At 41.5% G+C, this 17,881-nt stretch overlaps 1 protein-coding gene across 2 annotated transcripts in view; it reads left to right on the forward strand.

The window, feature by feature from the left end:
• KCTD16 (potassium channel tetramerization domain containing 16) overlaps positions 1-17,881 on the forward strand; it is a 158,208-nt gene that overhangs the window by 135,906 nt on the left and 4,421 nt on the right. The window lies entirely within an intron of this gene.

The following is a 17,881-nucleotide window of genomic DNA, read 5'->3' on the forward strand; positions in this document are numbered from 1 at the left end:
TGCGGCAGGGCAGACCAGCTTTCCTCCGTTATTCCTTCCTTTCTTGAGTAATAAGACGGCAGATTGCACCCCTGAGTGTGATCTTCCTACCCATTCAAATGGTTATTGTTGTGAGCGCTGGGTGTTCCCTCTGAGGCTCTGCTCACATGATTAAAATCACAGACAGCAAACCTACATACGCAGCCACAGACCTTTTATTTAAATGGTGAAGAAAATGTTTTAACTTAGCTTCCGGATTTCTATTTCTCATGTGGTGACATATTAAAAACATAGCCAGGAAGAAAAGGTTGTTGAGGGAGGTGAATGTGAACGGAGGGAGGGGCCCATTGCCAGCAAATGCCCTGGCAGAGAATGTTCTGTTCACAAACCTCGGTTTGTCTGAAGCCATCTCTAGTCATTTTGTGTGGCAATGTGGACTCCCTCCAGTGGGCAATCAAGCCCCTGATTGCCACTGCAGTTCTGTTGATTAAAAGCTTGCTCTTGTCCAGTAGGGGGGGGGGAGAGACATTATTGTCCTGGAAGCTGTTATATTGAGAGGCCACTAGTACTTTGGCATCAAAAACACATTATTCAGATTAATTTCCTGGTGGCGAGCTGTAGAAAGGAAGATACTTGCCCTCTTCTTTCTCTCCCTGAATGTTTCTCGCTTCTTTTGCATCCCAGGTGAATCACGTCTCTGGGTGATATATAACTGCCTTGTCAAATGCAGATAGAAAGAGAGATGCTGGACTCTCTATATGATAGATATGTCTGCTCTAAGAGTATTGGGACCGAAAGCTCTATGGCAAAAGTTTCCCCCCTCTTCTCACACTCTGTGTTTGACTGAAGAGAATAGAGGAAGATGGTCTGAATCAACACTGCAGGGAGTTTAAAGGGCGTTTGATTGTTCCACAGATTATTTACTCTTGGAAGAGCAAGGGAATGCTCAGAAATTAGAACAGTAAATTTAAAATCTTCTAAGCCTTGCTGCATTAGCAGTATTGTGAGAAAATCTGTCACTCACTCAGAGAATATATCAGAGCCCATGGCGGCACACACATCAGCACCATTTAAAGCGACAATACTGTTTTCATCAAATGAAAACAAAACACAAAAAAGGATCAAAAAATATTTGATCCTTATGGAGGCCATTGCTGTAAAACTATAATTGTCCTCAGTGTTTCCTTAATGAGTTCTCTCAGGTCTCATAATTTTCATCTTATACAAAATGGGGGTCTTTAGAGTTTTGGTTCTTTCAGTTTATTATTTTGCTTTAAATAGGGAGATAAAATGTTTTCTAATCTCTAATGGGAGAGACTTTAACCTCAATATGAGTTGCATTAGCTGAACAAAGTATTTGGTTTATTTAAACTTTCATGGAATTTGCTCATTGTTGCTGGGTTGGGGTGCAGGACGCAGGGGAAGGGGCCTGTTCAAGAAGGCATCTTCCATAGCTTCCATGGGTCAAACCCAGAGGTGTATTGATGGTGTCTGCTGCCGCAGGAAGAAGAGATCTGCCACCCCCATTTTAGTAATAAATTCTGTGTAAGTTTGTTGAATGAAACACTCACTTGGTCTGTAACACTAAGATAAAAATAAATTTGCTTTTCAAAAAGCCTGCTGATATATACAACTGGAACCTTTACAACTGGAACCTCTACATTCGGATGGGAAGCACCCTTGTCAGACAAGTATTTTCTCTGGCAGTTTCAGTTTCAAAAATGGAGTAGAGGAGAACAATGTACAAAGTATTGCACTTCTGGGAATGAAAGCAGGATGCAAATAGACTTGGCATTTACAGACCATGGCAAGAGAAATAAAATGCACAAAGCCAGGCAGGTAGCCTCCACCCCATGCTGCAATTGAAGTAATTCTGACATTTGATAGCTTTTTTTTTTAAGCTTGTGAAATCTGATAAGGCGGGGGGGGGGACCCCTCTGCACACCAGCAGTTTTGCTGCTCCACAGCACCACAGTATGAATGGCAGAGAGGGGAACTGCAGCTCAAAGGTATCAGGTGACCAAGAGAGCTAATGGGGCTCTGTCGGCCTTTCGGAGGAACTGTCCCAGGTTTGCCTCTTTAATCTGAGCAATTTGTTCTCTAGAGGAGCCACATAGATGCCTCTGCTGTGCTTGCATGCTGAAATCTAGTCATCTTTTTTTAAAACCAAGTCAATGGCCTAAAGGGCCCTTGGATTCACAGTGACAACTTTTGGACTTCACCTGTGCCTGCTCTGAAGCATGCTGTTTGCTTCTAACCCCACTGGGCCCCCGACAGTAAGCGAGAAAAAATTCTAGCTCACTCTAAATGGCATCAGCAAATGATAGTACCACTTAGTTACTGAACCACAGAATGATCTTAGTTTTCTAGCAGAAGGGAGTTCATTTGAGGACATTTCCATTTCCCTCTTTCATTAAGCACCTTTTCACGCTTCACTATGAAGCCCTAGACCAGTGTAGCAATTATTAAATGCAAAAAGCAGCACTGAAGGGGAAAGGGAGATATAACGTGGCACAAAAGTATTTCCTTCCTTTTTTAATCAACATCTCTTAATGGAGGAGGGGACTATAAGGACTTGAAGATGTTGCTGGACTACAACTCCCTTGGCCATTATCCTTGGCCATTGGGCATGTTGACTTGGGCTGAGAGGAGTTAGGAGTCGAACAGTATTTGGAGGACCACAGGTCCCTCACCATTGAGATATGGTCATGTTGGGACTAACATGATTTCAACTTTAAAATGTTCATAGCATGAAAGGGGAAAACCCAGAAACATTTCAGAGACTGCTGAAATAGCATGGGGTAAGACACAAATCCAAACAGTCTGCAGTTCTATCAAACTGCAGCTTCTTGCCACATTTTAACTGTTAGATCTCCCAGATTGTTTTGTTTTTCTTGTTAAACTTTCCACATTGAAATATGAAACAGGAATGGTTTGTTTTGGTCAGCACAATTCTGAGCTGAGGTGCTCTGTATTCCGAGCCTGATAAATACCCTGAAGATGGGTGAGATGCAGGAGCAATGCTAAAGTAATTAATCTGGTTGTGATTATTTGGAGTGCTGGTAGTATTTTGCTGTCTCTGTTCTACAGCAAGAGAGACATGACCTACATTCCAAGGCCCACATGCCTGCAGTCAATGTGCCACCACATGCCACTGTGGCAACCCACACTCTTTCACACACACCCAGGACACACAATCCATGAACATTAACTGAGGAGGGAATTATTGCCTCTCTTGACTGATCAATCTGGTGACCATTGAGGGTGCAATTTCCATTCCCATCAGAGCGCTTAACTCAGTGGAGTGTTGTGCCTTCTTGCTGTCATCACTGCCAAAATCTGTGGGGCCTTGTAGGGTAAGGGAGCCTCATCCTGTGTTAGTTAGTTAGTTAGGCTGTGTGTTAGTTAGTTAGTTCTTCAGGATAGAAAAAGGTATAATGGCAAAGCACTTATATTTTTACTGAAGCCACAATAAGAATAACGGGTAGTAGCGTGTAGATAATAATTAATGGGGAAAGGACCCATGTTGATTTGCTCCCTCTTGCTAACCTATCATCTCTATTGATGGGCCTGGTCCATAGATGACACAGAAAGTGTATAATATAAGTAAAGAAGAAAGACTACTTATGCAGTTCTGATATCTATATTCCTGCCTATAGGCACCCCTCTGCATCTCACCTGTGGGACCCCTGTACACTATGTGAATGTATGAGAGTGGACCTTCTCTGCTGTTGCTTCCCCTGGCTGTAGAAGGACCTCTTCTCAGAAACCCAGTTGATGCCATCATTGGTATAATTCTGGTCCCAAGCTAAGACCTGGCATTGATGATGTTGCATGGTAGGTTGATCTTGAGATGCTTTGGAAATTGGATCATTATGAATACAACTCTGTGCTTCCCAGATTTTGATGTGGTTCTCCCCCCCAAAATATATCACAACACATTTTAAAATGTGTATTTTGAGAGAAAATGTGTTTTAAATCCATATTTATATTCATGTTGTATTTTCAAACACACATTTAGATATTGATTTTTAAAAAATAAATAAATCACAGATTAATTCAGAAGCAGAATGAAATATACTTCTGAATAAGCCCATGTAAAAATACTAAGTACCAGGTGCAGGTTGATTCATTCATCTTTAGACTGATCCTGTGACAAGTCCGCTCACCTCTCTTGGTGTGGTGGCGCTGCTGGATGGAAGAGGCTACACTGGAGCCCCGATGGTGGTATTCAAACAGCAGTGGCCTTCCTGATAGGTGGAGGGGGCATATCCCCAGCCCTCGCCTATCAGGAGCTGGATCTTAGCCTGCACCCTGCATTGGCAAGTGGGGATGCAGGCTGGGACGTGGGCTGTGCCAGGGGGCGGAGCCAATGGAGCTGATGGTGGGCCCCCTGCCCAAATAAGTTTTCCTAGCAAATAACTTGTTCCACTTTTCTAATAGGGATTAACATTTTCTAACCCTTAACTGAACCTGCAGGCTTATTCATACACAACTCTGTTAAAGTAATCTTCTGGCTCTTCCATTGCTTCACTTTCTGATTCCCCCCTCCAACCGCAATCAACAAATTGTTAGTGATGCTACTGAAGGCTGATAATATCTGAGTTGCAAAAAGAAATTATCCAGCTCACCATATGCAAATGTGATCTTCCTTGCCCCCTGAAAATGGTCTACTGCTTACTATTTAAATTGTGATCATGATGAGCTTATGGGCCTATTCTGTGCCTGCAGACTCTGCATTCCTCCAGCTCGGTGCTCCAAGGAGGCAGCTGTTGTGCTGGAAGCCAGTTGATGCATTTCATTGCTGAAATTGACTTGAACTTTTAAAAATGTATATGTAATTTACAGAACAATACTGTGGCTTCTCATGTATGCCCCAAGGGCAGGGCATGCATCATGTAAATGTGACCTTTATCAGCCAGTGTTCAGCGTACTCATTATCCCCATTATCACCAGCATATGCTCAACATATGCAGCTACCTGTGCTTTCTGCAGAGATTGATTGAGAACGTGCAATTTTAAAAATATTGCACTTTGTGCAATATGGGGGCCACTGAGAAGATAAATTTCTGATCTCAGCCTTTTAACTAACGTGCCCCACTTCCACAATTACTGTCCAGCTGGCAACCTTCATTGTTTTGCTTCCATTTGGGAAGGGGGACTTAGGTGTAAATATAGCAGATGGGGCTTTGCAAGGCACCTTTTATCGTGTTTAATATTCTGTTGGGAGCTGCCCAGAGTGGCTGGGGAAACCCAGCCAGATGAGCAGGGTATAAATAAATTATTATTATTATTATTATTATTATTATTATTATTATTATTATTATTATTATTATTCCCAAGCTGAGATAGGTCTTCATTGTTAGGTTGCATATGGAGTTGATGTTATGTTCCCCCTACCAGCAAATCCTCAAACTTGTAGCTCAGTTTAAACCTATTTATACCCCCTGCCTTCCTTCGGTGGTAGAGGTAATGTTAAATCTTGGCTTCTCTTTGAGTATCATCAGATTTCCTTGTCACGCGGGTCTGAGAATCATCTACTGTATTGCAATCTTCAGTGGATACAGACATAAAACAATGTCATGGCATATTCTTCTACCTTACTTACGGCACGTAAACTTGAAAGAGAACACTGCATGGGATTTTGGGAACAAAAACCCCCCATAAATTTGTTCTGACACTGAAAAGTCTTTCTTTACGTCTCACTTGTTACCAAACATGCAATGTCTGATTCTGATCCTAAAGGAACCAGTTTAAATCTAGTACGAACCAATGTTGGTACCTTATACTTCTGCTTATGATTAGAATTAGACTCTCAAGCTAGCACAAAGAATATCAGAATGGCCTTACAATGAAACCAGAATTTCAAAACACTTCACAAACACTTTTTCTCAATAGAAATGTGCTAAATTGCTAGGGTCTTGCATTTAGTCATTTTCCCTCTGTGCTTCACTGGGTGAATTCATTTAACTGGTGAATGCATTTTTGACTGATAAATGTATAGGTTGGGTTTTAAGAACGTTGGCTGCTTAAATTTGCCCTGGAAGCACTGCGTTTGAAACAGCAGGAGTGTCATTCTCTTCCAAAGGAGGTGTGAAAAGCCACTTTGCCAAGTACGTGTCTGAATATACCATTGATTCAACTAGACGTAATAATACTAATTTGCGCTCCGGCACCCTCTTTTCCACTCCAGGACCTTAACACATTATGCAGTGGTAAAATTCCATCTCAAAAGCCCAGCTTGGTATGCAATGTTTTAAAGTAGATCTTTGCACGAGGAAAATGAGGGAGCGAGACAAATAATAAGATTGCTTCATAGTGACCCCAAAATTGGTAGGCGTACTGCTCACCTGAAAAGTCACTTATGTGAGCAGTGAGGAGGGAACGCATGCAATCCCATAGATTAATTCTGTATATCAGAATTTTTTGGTTTCAAAAATATACAAAGCATGTCAGAATTAGTCTAATGGATTGCCTTCTCTGATCAATTTTAGCAATTATTATTGATTGCAGTATTTCTACGGATTCCCCCCCCCCCCCATATTTGTACTGCTGTTTCACACCTCAAAGTCTTTTGAGATTAATGGATACTGCCAATTCAAAGTGCGTGTGATAACAGTTAAATTTGTGGTCTGAGATGTGTCTGGTCCTGTATGAGAGCTTCTTTACCTCACGCTCATGGCAATGGATGGTTCCATTCATCCCGGGAGTGGGGGAAAGATATGGGGGCAAACTCAGAGGATGGAGCTGAAAGCTAACCCCCCAACCCAGCGGGTTATTCATGGATATGGGTGGGTGGTTTCTGCCCCCTGTCTTCCAAGAAGAGACATCCTGGCTGGTCAAAACTGCACCCTTCAGACAACAGATTGAATATTGAGCGCGCGCGCGCACACACACACACACAGTGAAAAGTCAGTAATTAACCGAACTGCATATTTATCATAGTCTGTCATTGTGTACAAACAATATAATGAATCCTGATTGTAGAATTACACTCCAGACACCTAGGAAGCAGAATCAATCTAGCAAGACCCAGCAGCTGCTCAGGAACAGACGGCCCAACTAACCTGATTAAGTAGTGTTCTCAAATACAGTTGTGAGATTGGTGTTGTCAAACATCATGGCAGCATGAAGCAAGTTAAGCCAAAGCACAATCCAAATTGTTTGGACTGCTTAATGGAAGGGAAGTGCCAAAGAATGCTCACTGGCTTCTACGTGCAATTGGCAGGGCTTCTTCAAAAAGTCTAAGGGAAACTTGTTCATGGCCTCGTGATAAATTCCAAATGGCAGGGATGTTATTAATAGTGAGATTTCCTTGACTAAACGGATGATTACCAACATTGTCTCCTCTCCACTTCCATCAGAGCCCTTCCAGAGAGTTAGGGAACAATAGGCTGCTTCAGAAATAAGCTTAAGTGGAAAAGAAGAGGAAATAATTTCCATGCAAATAGAATTGCAGGGGTGTAGGTCTTATTGCAAAGTAGAAACTCGTGGACATGATCTCATATTCACATTATTGCAAATATATTAGTGAAGGGTGTTACACCTGTAAGTACTTCTCTTTGATGATTTGGGTTATCAGTATTGCAAAAGTTCCTTTTTACATTTCATGAGAGAAAAACCCCTCATATCTATGAGAAAGTCCTTTAAATGTTTGTGAGGAGGAATCAAGTGCCAAGATAACAGTATGGAAGTATTTTATGGGATTCGTGACATATTTAACTACCATTTGAAATGTTGGCAATGCTGCATAACAATTAATTTGATACTGCTTAATTCATTTTGCCTTTCCCTCTTCCTTGAAGTTTCTATAATCCAAGGGCCTTGTTAGCCAGATTGGTTCTCTTATAAAGATGATGCCATGGGGCTTTAGCATAAGCTAAGAGAGGGAGTGTTTGGAAATATTGCTGACTTAGAACTCAGGTCACTTAGAAGCCGGGGCCCAAAATTATAATACCATTAATATTGGGGGGGGGGGCAGAGGAAAAATATTAGGACAAAATCTGAAGGTGAAGTCGTACTCATAACAGTAAGTGTGGTATTTTGGAGAACGCATAACAGACTTTCAAAGCTTTACTAAACCTTTCAAAATTATATGTAAATCCAGAGACTTTTCTTTGTTCTTTGTTGTTGGTATAGAAAAATTGAGAATGATCAATATGCACCAAAACACATTATCCAGCATTGCTTTATTTCTCATTAGAAAACTCAAATTTCCTGATCCAGCAATCTGTCTTGCCTATGGGAGTTCTCCGGCCTGGAACAGTTTTCTGCTTAATTGCAATGATGGGAACTGATCCATGCACACATTCCTTCCCAAAGGGGCAATGTTAGTGGTGTTCAGTTGAACCCAGAAGCCATGCTCTGAATAACAATATAGAATAACTCTGTCTTATTAAAAGTTAATGGCCCATGCCTGTCCCAACCACCCCTAGAAGACACAAGTGTGTGAAGACACACACTGACTTAGTCAAAGTCCAGTAGTTTGTGCATTTGAAGCATCAAAGAGGCATCAGTCCCAGCACTATATTCCCATTAGCAGAATCCTATAGCAGATCATGTATCATCTTGGTCTCCTCAGCCTTTCAAAAAGAATTTCCTCACATTTGTCAACCCTGCTTCTAGAAGGGGGCACAGGGAGCATGGGAATGAAGAAAGGAGGGGCCAATAAGAAAGAGGACCTGGTAAACCCTACTTCCTGTCCATCAATGCAGGAACAGGAAGCAGAGCTTTGGAAGTCAGAAATTAATGGAACTGCATATTTATCATAGTCTGTCATTGTGTACAAACAATATAGGGTGCTGTGTTCAGAGCTTGAGAGGGCTCTTATACCCTCAAAAGTTGCCGAGGGGACATTCTCCCTCATACAATTTACCCTATCAGCACAGCATTATGATGGGAAAATCCAAACCTGATAAAATTATCGCTGTTGCACATTTAATTCAGGTACAGAAACCTTAAAGGAGACAGTGAAGTCCATGAGGTAGAATTTCACAAATGTGTTGGATCTAAACGGCCAAATCGACCAAATCCTACACAGCAGGATCTGAGAAAGTAACATGGCACAAAGCAGTTTAATCCTAACTTCCGTAGCCACCCTGCTTTAGGTAATCCTTGTAATATGAGAAATAGAAACTGGACAATCTCACAAAATTAGTGTGGGGAAAACCTGTGCCTAACACATAACAAAAACAACACTCATTAGTTTTGACAGATTTGAATGGCTTTTCCTCATACTACATTCCTCAGGACATAGCTATCGAGCTGCCACGACTGCTAATATCCATCCACACAAGACTTCATTATATGTTTCCTGCTGCTGCACATTTTAATTAGCAGTATACTTTTCCTTACCTGCATTAGCAGAGTTTCTCAACCCTAAATAATATATGAAAAATGGTAGCTGATGGATATAAAAATGGATATAAATCTTTATGCTTTAAAGTCTAAATGAATTCCTAAACCTGTGGTGGGAATCCTTTTTCTGCCAAGGGCAGTTGGATGCCACATGTTGATGGAGGGCAGAGCTAGTGCCAAAACTGGGTGGAATTTGCAGGGCTGCAGGATCTCTTTCTGCCACCTAAATTATTTCATGCACAGAAAAGGAAGTGATTCTCAAAGGAGTGGTCGAGAGAGCATAAGAGGACTGGCCAGGGTGGGGGAAGCTCATGCAGCCTCCAAGCCATATGTTCCCCATCTTGACCCCTAAACCATGAACATTCTTTGCAAAATGCCTCCATTGTGGGAGAAGTCATGTAAGAGCTCTCCCTTTGATTCCCTGCATATAGCCAAGGAATGTTGACGGTAGTTAGAGGGATGAACCCAGGCTTTTCCTCCAATGTGGCATGGTTATTCTTGTGTCATGGCATTATTGGGAAAGTTCTAGCAGTCATCAATCATCTGCCATATATTCAGCAGCTACCTTCTGTTTAGACCTTTAAACACCTGCTGAAAACCTTTCTATTCCACCAGGTCCATGCAGGCAAATAAAAATACAACTTTCTACAATAGCTAATTGAGGTCTGATTTCAATATGTTTTGTATTGTGTGGTTTTCTGTACTGTTATAAGCCTCTCTGATATTTTTCTATGAAATAGCAGTATATAAATGAATGAATGAACGAATATATAAATATTGTCCTAATAAAAGATTGTCCTGCTCAGTTTTAGCCAGCTTTAAAAAGAAAAGAAAAACAAAACTATAATCAAATAGCGGTAGATCAATAACAGCTTTCCAGAGTATGTCCAGAAATGTGAGAGTTGTGAGATCAGTGAGGGACTTTTCTGTGGTGGTTCCACATATATGGAATGTTTCTTTTCATGAGAGCATGATTAGCTAATGCAATAAAACTCAGCATTTAAACAACACCAGGTAGGATGAAAGAAAACAAAGAGCAGAGATTGAATGAAATTTAAGAGCTACAGCTTGATTTAGAAGTCTTGGAGAAATAAAAAGGTCTGGTTCCAAGGAGAGATTAATGTACTTCTCTAGGGAGAGGATTCCATAACTGAGGTGCCACTACTGAGGATACCCTTTCATTCATTGCCATTGGATGGGTTGTATCTTGTTCACACAATGAAACTCCTCCCAAGTGCACAATGCATGCACTTTCCAAATCTGTTCTGGAGTGGTTGGGTTCCCCACCTTTCTTTGGTGATCACTCATAGCTGAGTAAGATTGTCTTCCATGAACACGGTCTTAACAGTGAGTCCCTAAGTGACTGTGGAGGCTAATTCTGGATCCACATGTCCTTCCACAATGGGGATATAGGTTTCTGGACAGGAGTTGATCACAGTGAGGGTTTGCCAAACGTGCCTTCCTCTTAGCACGTTTCTCCCTTTTGTCCTGCGTTCCATTGTCTTCAAAGCCTTCGGTAAAGGCTGTTCTCCAATTGGAGCGCTTGCAGGCCAGTGTTTCCCAGTTGTTGGTGTTTATACCACATTTTTTTAGATTTGTCTTGAGAGAGTCTTTAAATCTCTTTTGTTGACCACCAGCATTACACTTTCCATTTTTAAGTTCGGAATAGAGTAGTTGCTTTGGAAGACGATAATCAGGCATCCAAACAAGATGACCAGTCCAATGAAGTTGATGTTGAAGAATCATTGCTTCAACACTGGTGATCTTTGCTTCTTCCAGTACACTGGCATTAGTTTGCCTGTCTTCCCAAGTGATGTGTAAAAATTTCCAGAGACACCATTAATGGAATCTTTCAAGGAGATGGAGATGGTGTTTATAAGTGGTCCATGTTTCACGAGCATACAGTGAGGTTGGTAGTACAATAGCTTTGTAAACAAGCATTTTGGTTTCCCTGAGAATGTCCTGGTCCTCAAACACTCTGCACTTCAATTGGGAGAAAGCTGCACTTGCAGTGCTCAGACGATGCTGGATTTTGGCATCAGTGTTGTTCTTGTGGAAAGATAACTGCCCAGGTAGGAAAAATGATCAACACTTTCCAACGTTACACCATTGAGTTGGATCTGTAGTGCTGCAGAGGGGTGATTTTCTGTGAAGATAGTTAGGATGGTTTGGAGCTCATCCTCTGAGTGTGCACACACTACATTGCCATCAGCATACTGAAGCTCTATGATGGAAGGCATGGGAACTTTAATTTGAGCCTATTCAAATTAAAGAGCTTTCCATTTGTTCAATATATTATTTCTACCCCAGTGGGGAGTTTCCCTTCAACAAAGTGTAGGATCATGGCAATGAAAATAATAAATAGAGTTGTGGCGATAACACAACCCTGTTTAACACCTGATGGTTGGTTCGCTTTGAGAGCCATTGTTATCTGCGATCATTGCTGTCATATTATCATGGAGGAGCCAAAGGATGTTCACAAATTTATCTGGACAGCCAATTTTAGAAGGACAGTCCACAGGGTATTACGATTTACAGTGTCGAAGGCCCTAGTCAGATCAATAAACACGATATACAGGGGTTGGTTTTGCTCTCTGCGTTTTTCTTGAAGCTGTCAAGCAGTGAAAATCATGTCCACTGTCCACCTGGAAGGTTTAAAACCATTTTGGGATTCAGGAAGGGTAGCCTGTTAGGAGATGGTTTGCTAAGATCCTTGCAATAATTTTGCAGGCCACAGCTAATATGGAGATGCCTTGATAGTTTCCGCAATCCACTCAATCTCCTTTTTTAAAAAGGTTGACAATTTTGGCATCTCTAAAGTCTGCTGGGATCTCCTCTCCCAGATTTTTTCGATGAACATGTGAAATTGTTGTGTAAGTTCAATTCCGCCCACTTTGAAGACTTTGTCAGGTATCCCATCAGGTCCGCTGGCTTTGTTGTTTTTCATTTGGTTAATAGCTGTACACAACTCTCTCAGATTTGGGGATACTACAAGCTCGTCTCTAATTTGTTTTTGCAGAATTTGTGAGAGGACCTCAGCAGCTACAGGGGAGTTGCGGTTAAGGAGATGCTGGCAATGTTCTTTCCAGTGCAGTGCAATAGCTTCTTTATCTTTTAGAAGTGTGGTACCGTCTGTTGAGCGTAGGCGGCATCTGCCTTGATTTATTGGCCCATATACAGTGGAACCTCTACTTACGATCATAATCCTTTCTGGAGGCCCGTCCGCTGGGCGAAACCGGACGCTAGTAGAGGCGCTGTTGTGTGCATGCAGATTTGGTGGCAGCGTGCTTCTACACATGTGTAGATGGCAGCAGCCACTTGTTCTTATGCACAGATGGCAGAAGCCACTTCCGCGCATTCACAAATCGCAGCAAACCCGGTGTTTACTTCCAGGTTTGCCGCAGTCGCAGCTTGGAACATCTGCGAGAAGAGGCGATGTAAGTCAAGGTTCCACTGTATGGTCTTTGTGGCTTTAAAGAAACTCTGTGCATCATGATATCAGCTAAGTGCTGGGTCTCTTGAGCTTCTTTTATCTACCCGGTGTTCTTTAGTTCTCTGGTTCATTTTTTGAACTTCAGCCTTAGTGTTGGCTCAGTTCTTTTCACAATGCATAATCACAATGCATGCACTTCCCAAATCTGTTCTGGGGTGGGTGGGTTCCCCAACCCTCCAGAGCACATTAGTAGGGGGAGAGGAAAGAGAAATTCCATTGTGTAAGGCCTTGCACCTACAGGATGACTTCATTGGTTCAACTCAGTGTACCTGCTCAAAAAAATCAGTTTGATTCCCTCCATCAACCCATAGAACCAAGGAAGATATTTTGCTCTCTGAGGCAAAATTATACCCCACCCTTCTATGCACTTATGCTGACTAGATTAGCAGCTGAATCTTGCATCAACAGGACAGAACAGAATCCCCATTCTCTGCCTGAGGGCAGCAGGAGAGTTTAGTGGATGTAGGGCAAGCCACAAGGCACGTGCAACTCCAGCACCCTACCCTCTCTTCCTGTTGTCTCTTGCCTTATTCTGCCTAAAGATGGGGTTGACCCTGAGGAGTGCTACCCACCTCAGTTCACCATGGCCATATGAAATTGGAATCACAAAATGTGTCCAAGCAGATGCCCGGATACTGGAAAGGAAATGATGACTTGCTTGCAGACACTATCATTATTGTTTTCTTTGACTCAAGCAGTATTGAACCTTCTTCTTTTTTACTTTGGTTCGTTGCAATGGCCAATATCAGGATGAAGGCACTGGGATTTAGGGACTGAAGTGAGAAACTTTCTGGGAGTAGATAAGGATGCTGATATTGGGCAGTGTGTAAGCACAGGAACAGTATGTAGGTATGAAGCCATTTCCTGTGATTTTTGGTTTAGACTCTGATTCTGCACACATCACTTACTTGGCCTACATAGGCACTGAAGTGTGCAGCTCCCTCATTAAATTATTTATGGATTTTGAAAGTTTCATGCATTTACAAACACATGAAGTGAAAAAGCACCCCCCCACACACAAAAAATCCACCCCCACAATTCTTCATCAGGTTGGGTTGTTTGCCTTGCACTTAAAGGGTTTTAGCCATCCAACAGAGAGAACTATAACCATGTGATTATTTGTGACCAATCTTACGATGGCTAGTAAGAAGAACTAAATGTAAACATGGCATAATAACATTTGATGTCAGGTTTATCCCCATCAAATGGGCGATCTAATGGCATAAAGGAAGTAAATTGTTATGGGGTGTGCTAGAGTTGTGAGTGCATAGGCTTTAAATTCAGTCAAATGTATTAAACTGAGGGGGGGGGAATTATTTATCTCGATTATGCAGACTGAAGAACTGAATCGTGAAAATAGGCATAATCAAGGCTACAAAATAGCTTTACAGCTTATGCAACTATGCTTTGTCTAACCTTCCCTTAGAATGGTTTGTGCTTTAACAGAATAAATAAAGTCAGTCAATCAGTCAGTCAATCTGTTGATACAGTCAACCGATCTCACCATAAAACTTGTCCATCAGTTAATATATGCATCGTAATTACATATTTTCTTATGTAAGTGCTTTTGTATAAACAATAATCAACCATTTTATCCTGAAATGCTTGGCCTCAGTTCAGAAAAAATGCATAGGGTTGCCATATTTTGAAGAGCAAAAAAGAGGACACATTTGCTGACTTCTACTTTTAACTATAGATTGCTATGACGACTCTACTCATGAAAAAGAGGACATGCTATGGAAAATAAGGACATATGGCAACCCTGGCTTGAGGACCATTTGGGATAAAGTGGTTTACATCAGATCTATTTGTTAAAACATGTAGGATACCATCTTTGTGTCTGTTGATCAAAATATATGGCTCTGTCCAAATGTTTATGGTAGATTTCTGGTGCTTCAAGGCAAAATACATATGAAATATATGAACAGTGTTTCATTTGATGGTTTCTAAGGTCACATGACCAGGATCTCTTAGGAATTATTGTTATGAGCATAGGTAGCTGTGATCCAAAGGAGTGTTGCACATGTTGCTACAACGGTGAAAGAAACCATGATGATGTGCACTTGTGTAGTGTCTCCTGCCATACAGCCCACAGTGGGCTCGCCCCATTTCTGTGCATGTATCTGGATTAGATTTCTGGATTAGAGTCACTATTGTGTTTACAAAGTCACTGTGTATTGTCTTAAGGAACAATCCACTTGCAGAAGAGCAGGAACATCAAGGGACTAGAATTTTCCTTCTGTTCTGGCCTAGTGCTGCAAGGCCAGTTTATACATTCAGCAGAATCACGTGGTAAAGATTTTACTGGACTATAGCATTTCATACTAAAAGTGGGAGGATGGCATGTCTGAAAGCTTCCCCTATGGGTTGGGTAGCGAGTGGGACCTATCCATAGAAAAGCAGTATATCGTGGAAACTACTTCAGCCTAGCTCTCACACTGAGAAGTTATTACTTCTACTACAAAATGTGGAATGTTTCTGATGTGGTGAAGCTTTCAGTCATGCAACACTTCATACATATTCCAAAATGGCACAGTCCAATGAAACTTTAACCATTGATTCTCCTGAATATATATACTGGTCTGAAAAGAAACTGGGTGAGCTTATTCTGTGGAATTCTATAGCGTTGCATTCTTAGCTGGAAAACAGATGGATTAGCAGTGAACCTCGGAAAGTTCATTCATGCCTGCTTTGCTTTTGATGTGGCACTGTTGTCTGAGAGAAAAACAAGAGAAGATTTATATCTGTTCTATATCTGACAAAAGCCCAAAGACATCCATCTCTATCTGTTATTCTCCTGCTGAATTACCTTCTTTTTTTAGCCTGTTGAAAGTTGGCACTTAAATTTTGGAATAAATCATCCTATGATTTCTGAATATTGTTCTAACTCTGCTCTGTTTTCTGCAATGAAACAATAGGTCACTCTAGTGGGGAGAAATTACCGTTGAGTTAAAATGTCAGCTACAAACTAAAGACTTGTGAATCGATAAGGCTCATAGATGTATTTTTCAAAAGTTCATATGATCTGTTTTTAACTAAGCCTCTGTGTGCAATGCCTTTTACAGAGATGGGAGATTTTTTTTAAAAAAAGATTCAATTTAGCTATTATTGACTTTCCCCCCCAAGCTAGACACAGAAGGACTCTCAAAGCAGGTCTATAAATTAAATTAGCCACACAGTACACAGACTGTGGGGCTCCTTCGTCATGAACAGAGAAGAGCAAGTAGGAAGTGAGGAGAGAAGCTGTTTTCCGCTGCTTTTGTAAATCACGGGCATTTTGTTAACAGGTGTTGCAGACATAGAAAGATGGGAATGAAGGCAGTGGGAGGATTACACACACACACACACAGAGAGAGAGAGAGAGAGAGAGAGAGAGAGAGAGAGAGAGAGAGAGAAACACACACACATGCAGTGCACATATTTAAAAAATGCATGAGCAGTCTAGGAGCTCACAAAGTCATGTTTCGCTCCACTGCAGTTGCCTTTTCATGGGGGGGGGGGGAAGGATCAGCCGCTTGATTTGTATTTAACTATGTACCTAACAGCTGTAGATAGGCTGTGCAATGAAGTCTTGAGAGAGGAAAAATGCCCTGGATATTTTGAAGGATTTCTTCAAACTGGCACAAGAAGGAGGTTTTTGTTCCTAAGGAAGCAAGGCTTTGCATCTAACTGTTTTAAATTGTCTAAATGAGATGAAACACCTTCAGTTCAAACTATCTTCACACCTTCTTTCTACGTACAATGCATGGATGGAGACGGGAGGAGTGGGATTACACTGCTGCACCCAAATCCATCACACATAGACCCCAAAGGTCTGAAAAAGGATGCTTAACTGTGTGTAAACATATGAGGTACTTATACCTGTGCACAAGTCAAACACCCCTTTCCAGACTTCACAAAGGACAGAGGGTGGGAACAGGAGGGTGCATATTATTGAGGACAGGACTAGTGGTGCAGTTCATCACCCCTCTTGTCTTCCCATGTCCATGTAAATATTCTATATATGGAGAAGATGAAGATCAAAGACAGCAGTAGCCTGTGTGGTGCCTTTCAACTCGCATGCGCCCCAGTTGTTGGACTCCAACTTCCATCTGCCCAGCCAGCATGGCCAATGGAGAGGGGTGATTTAAGTTATAGTCCAACGACATCTGCAGGCCACCACATTAGTGACCTGTGATCTAGGGGCTTAAGTGGTTTGCTAAAAATAAGTTAAAATGCACAAATATGCACAGAAACCCTTAGAAAAAGGCGTAACAGCCTTAAGTCAAGAGGCCAACAACTCTTATCTATACAAATGTTTCAGAACATTAGCACCCATTGGCAATGAAAAGCTTCTGTTCAGAGAGAAAGGGAAATTTCAATTTTCTTCACTAAGGCTTGTCCAAATTGCCATTCTTGGTGCCAGCATGGTTCTCTCCAGAACACCTGTTCCAAATAGTCTTTGTCAGTTTGTGATTTTCAGATGACACAAGAAGCATACGCCAAGCATAAGTCCTCCTGATGCCACTAGGCAGTCCTACAATGAAGTACAAATCCCCTTTGCCACTGCAGCTCAGAAAACACACCTCTCACTTAGCAGCTGAATGAGATCTTGCTTTGAAATCAGAGCTGGACACCCAAAAAATAATACAAGGGATTTTTGTTTGATTATCTGTTGATCATTACTGTATATCCCCTTGGAGATGGTTATGTTTTTAAATGATAACTTGCTCACCTGGGATGGGCTGGTCTGCAGTCTTATATGAATAATTCTCACTGAAATTAGTGGGACTTGCCTCTGAGTAGAGATTCATAGGATTGGGCTATTACTTACTTTAGAAAATAACAGTGAAGGTCTGTCATTATGGGTGGTGTCTCTGTGTTGCTTATTAAGTCTCTGATATCATGATACAAGGGATGACAGTCAGATTCTGCCCTTGCTGCACTGCATAAATATAGAAGAAAGGGAAAAGATGTCCCAGAGAATGGGGAAGTGAGTAAACCTATTTCCTGCTCCTAATGGCTAAAGCCTGTTTCTGTTTGCATAACCCACTCTGAATTCTGTTTATTTTA

Source organism: Podarcis bocagei, assembly GCF_964188305.1.
Source record: "Podarcis bocagei genome assembly, chromosome: 2".
NCBI lineage: Eukaryota > Metazoa > Chordata > Lepidosauria > Squamata > Lacertidae > Podarcis > Podarcis bocagei.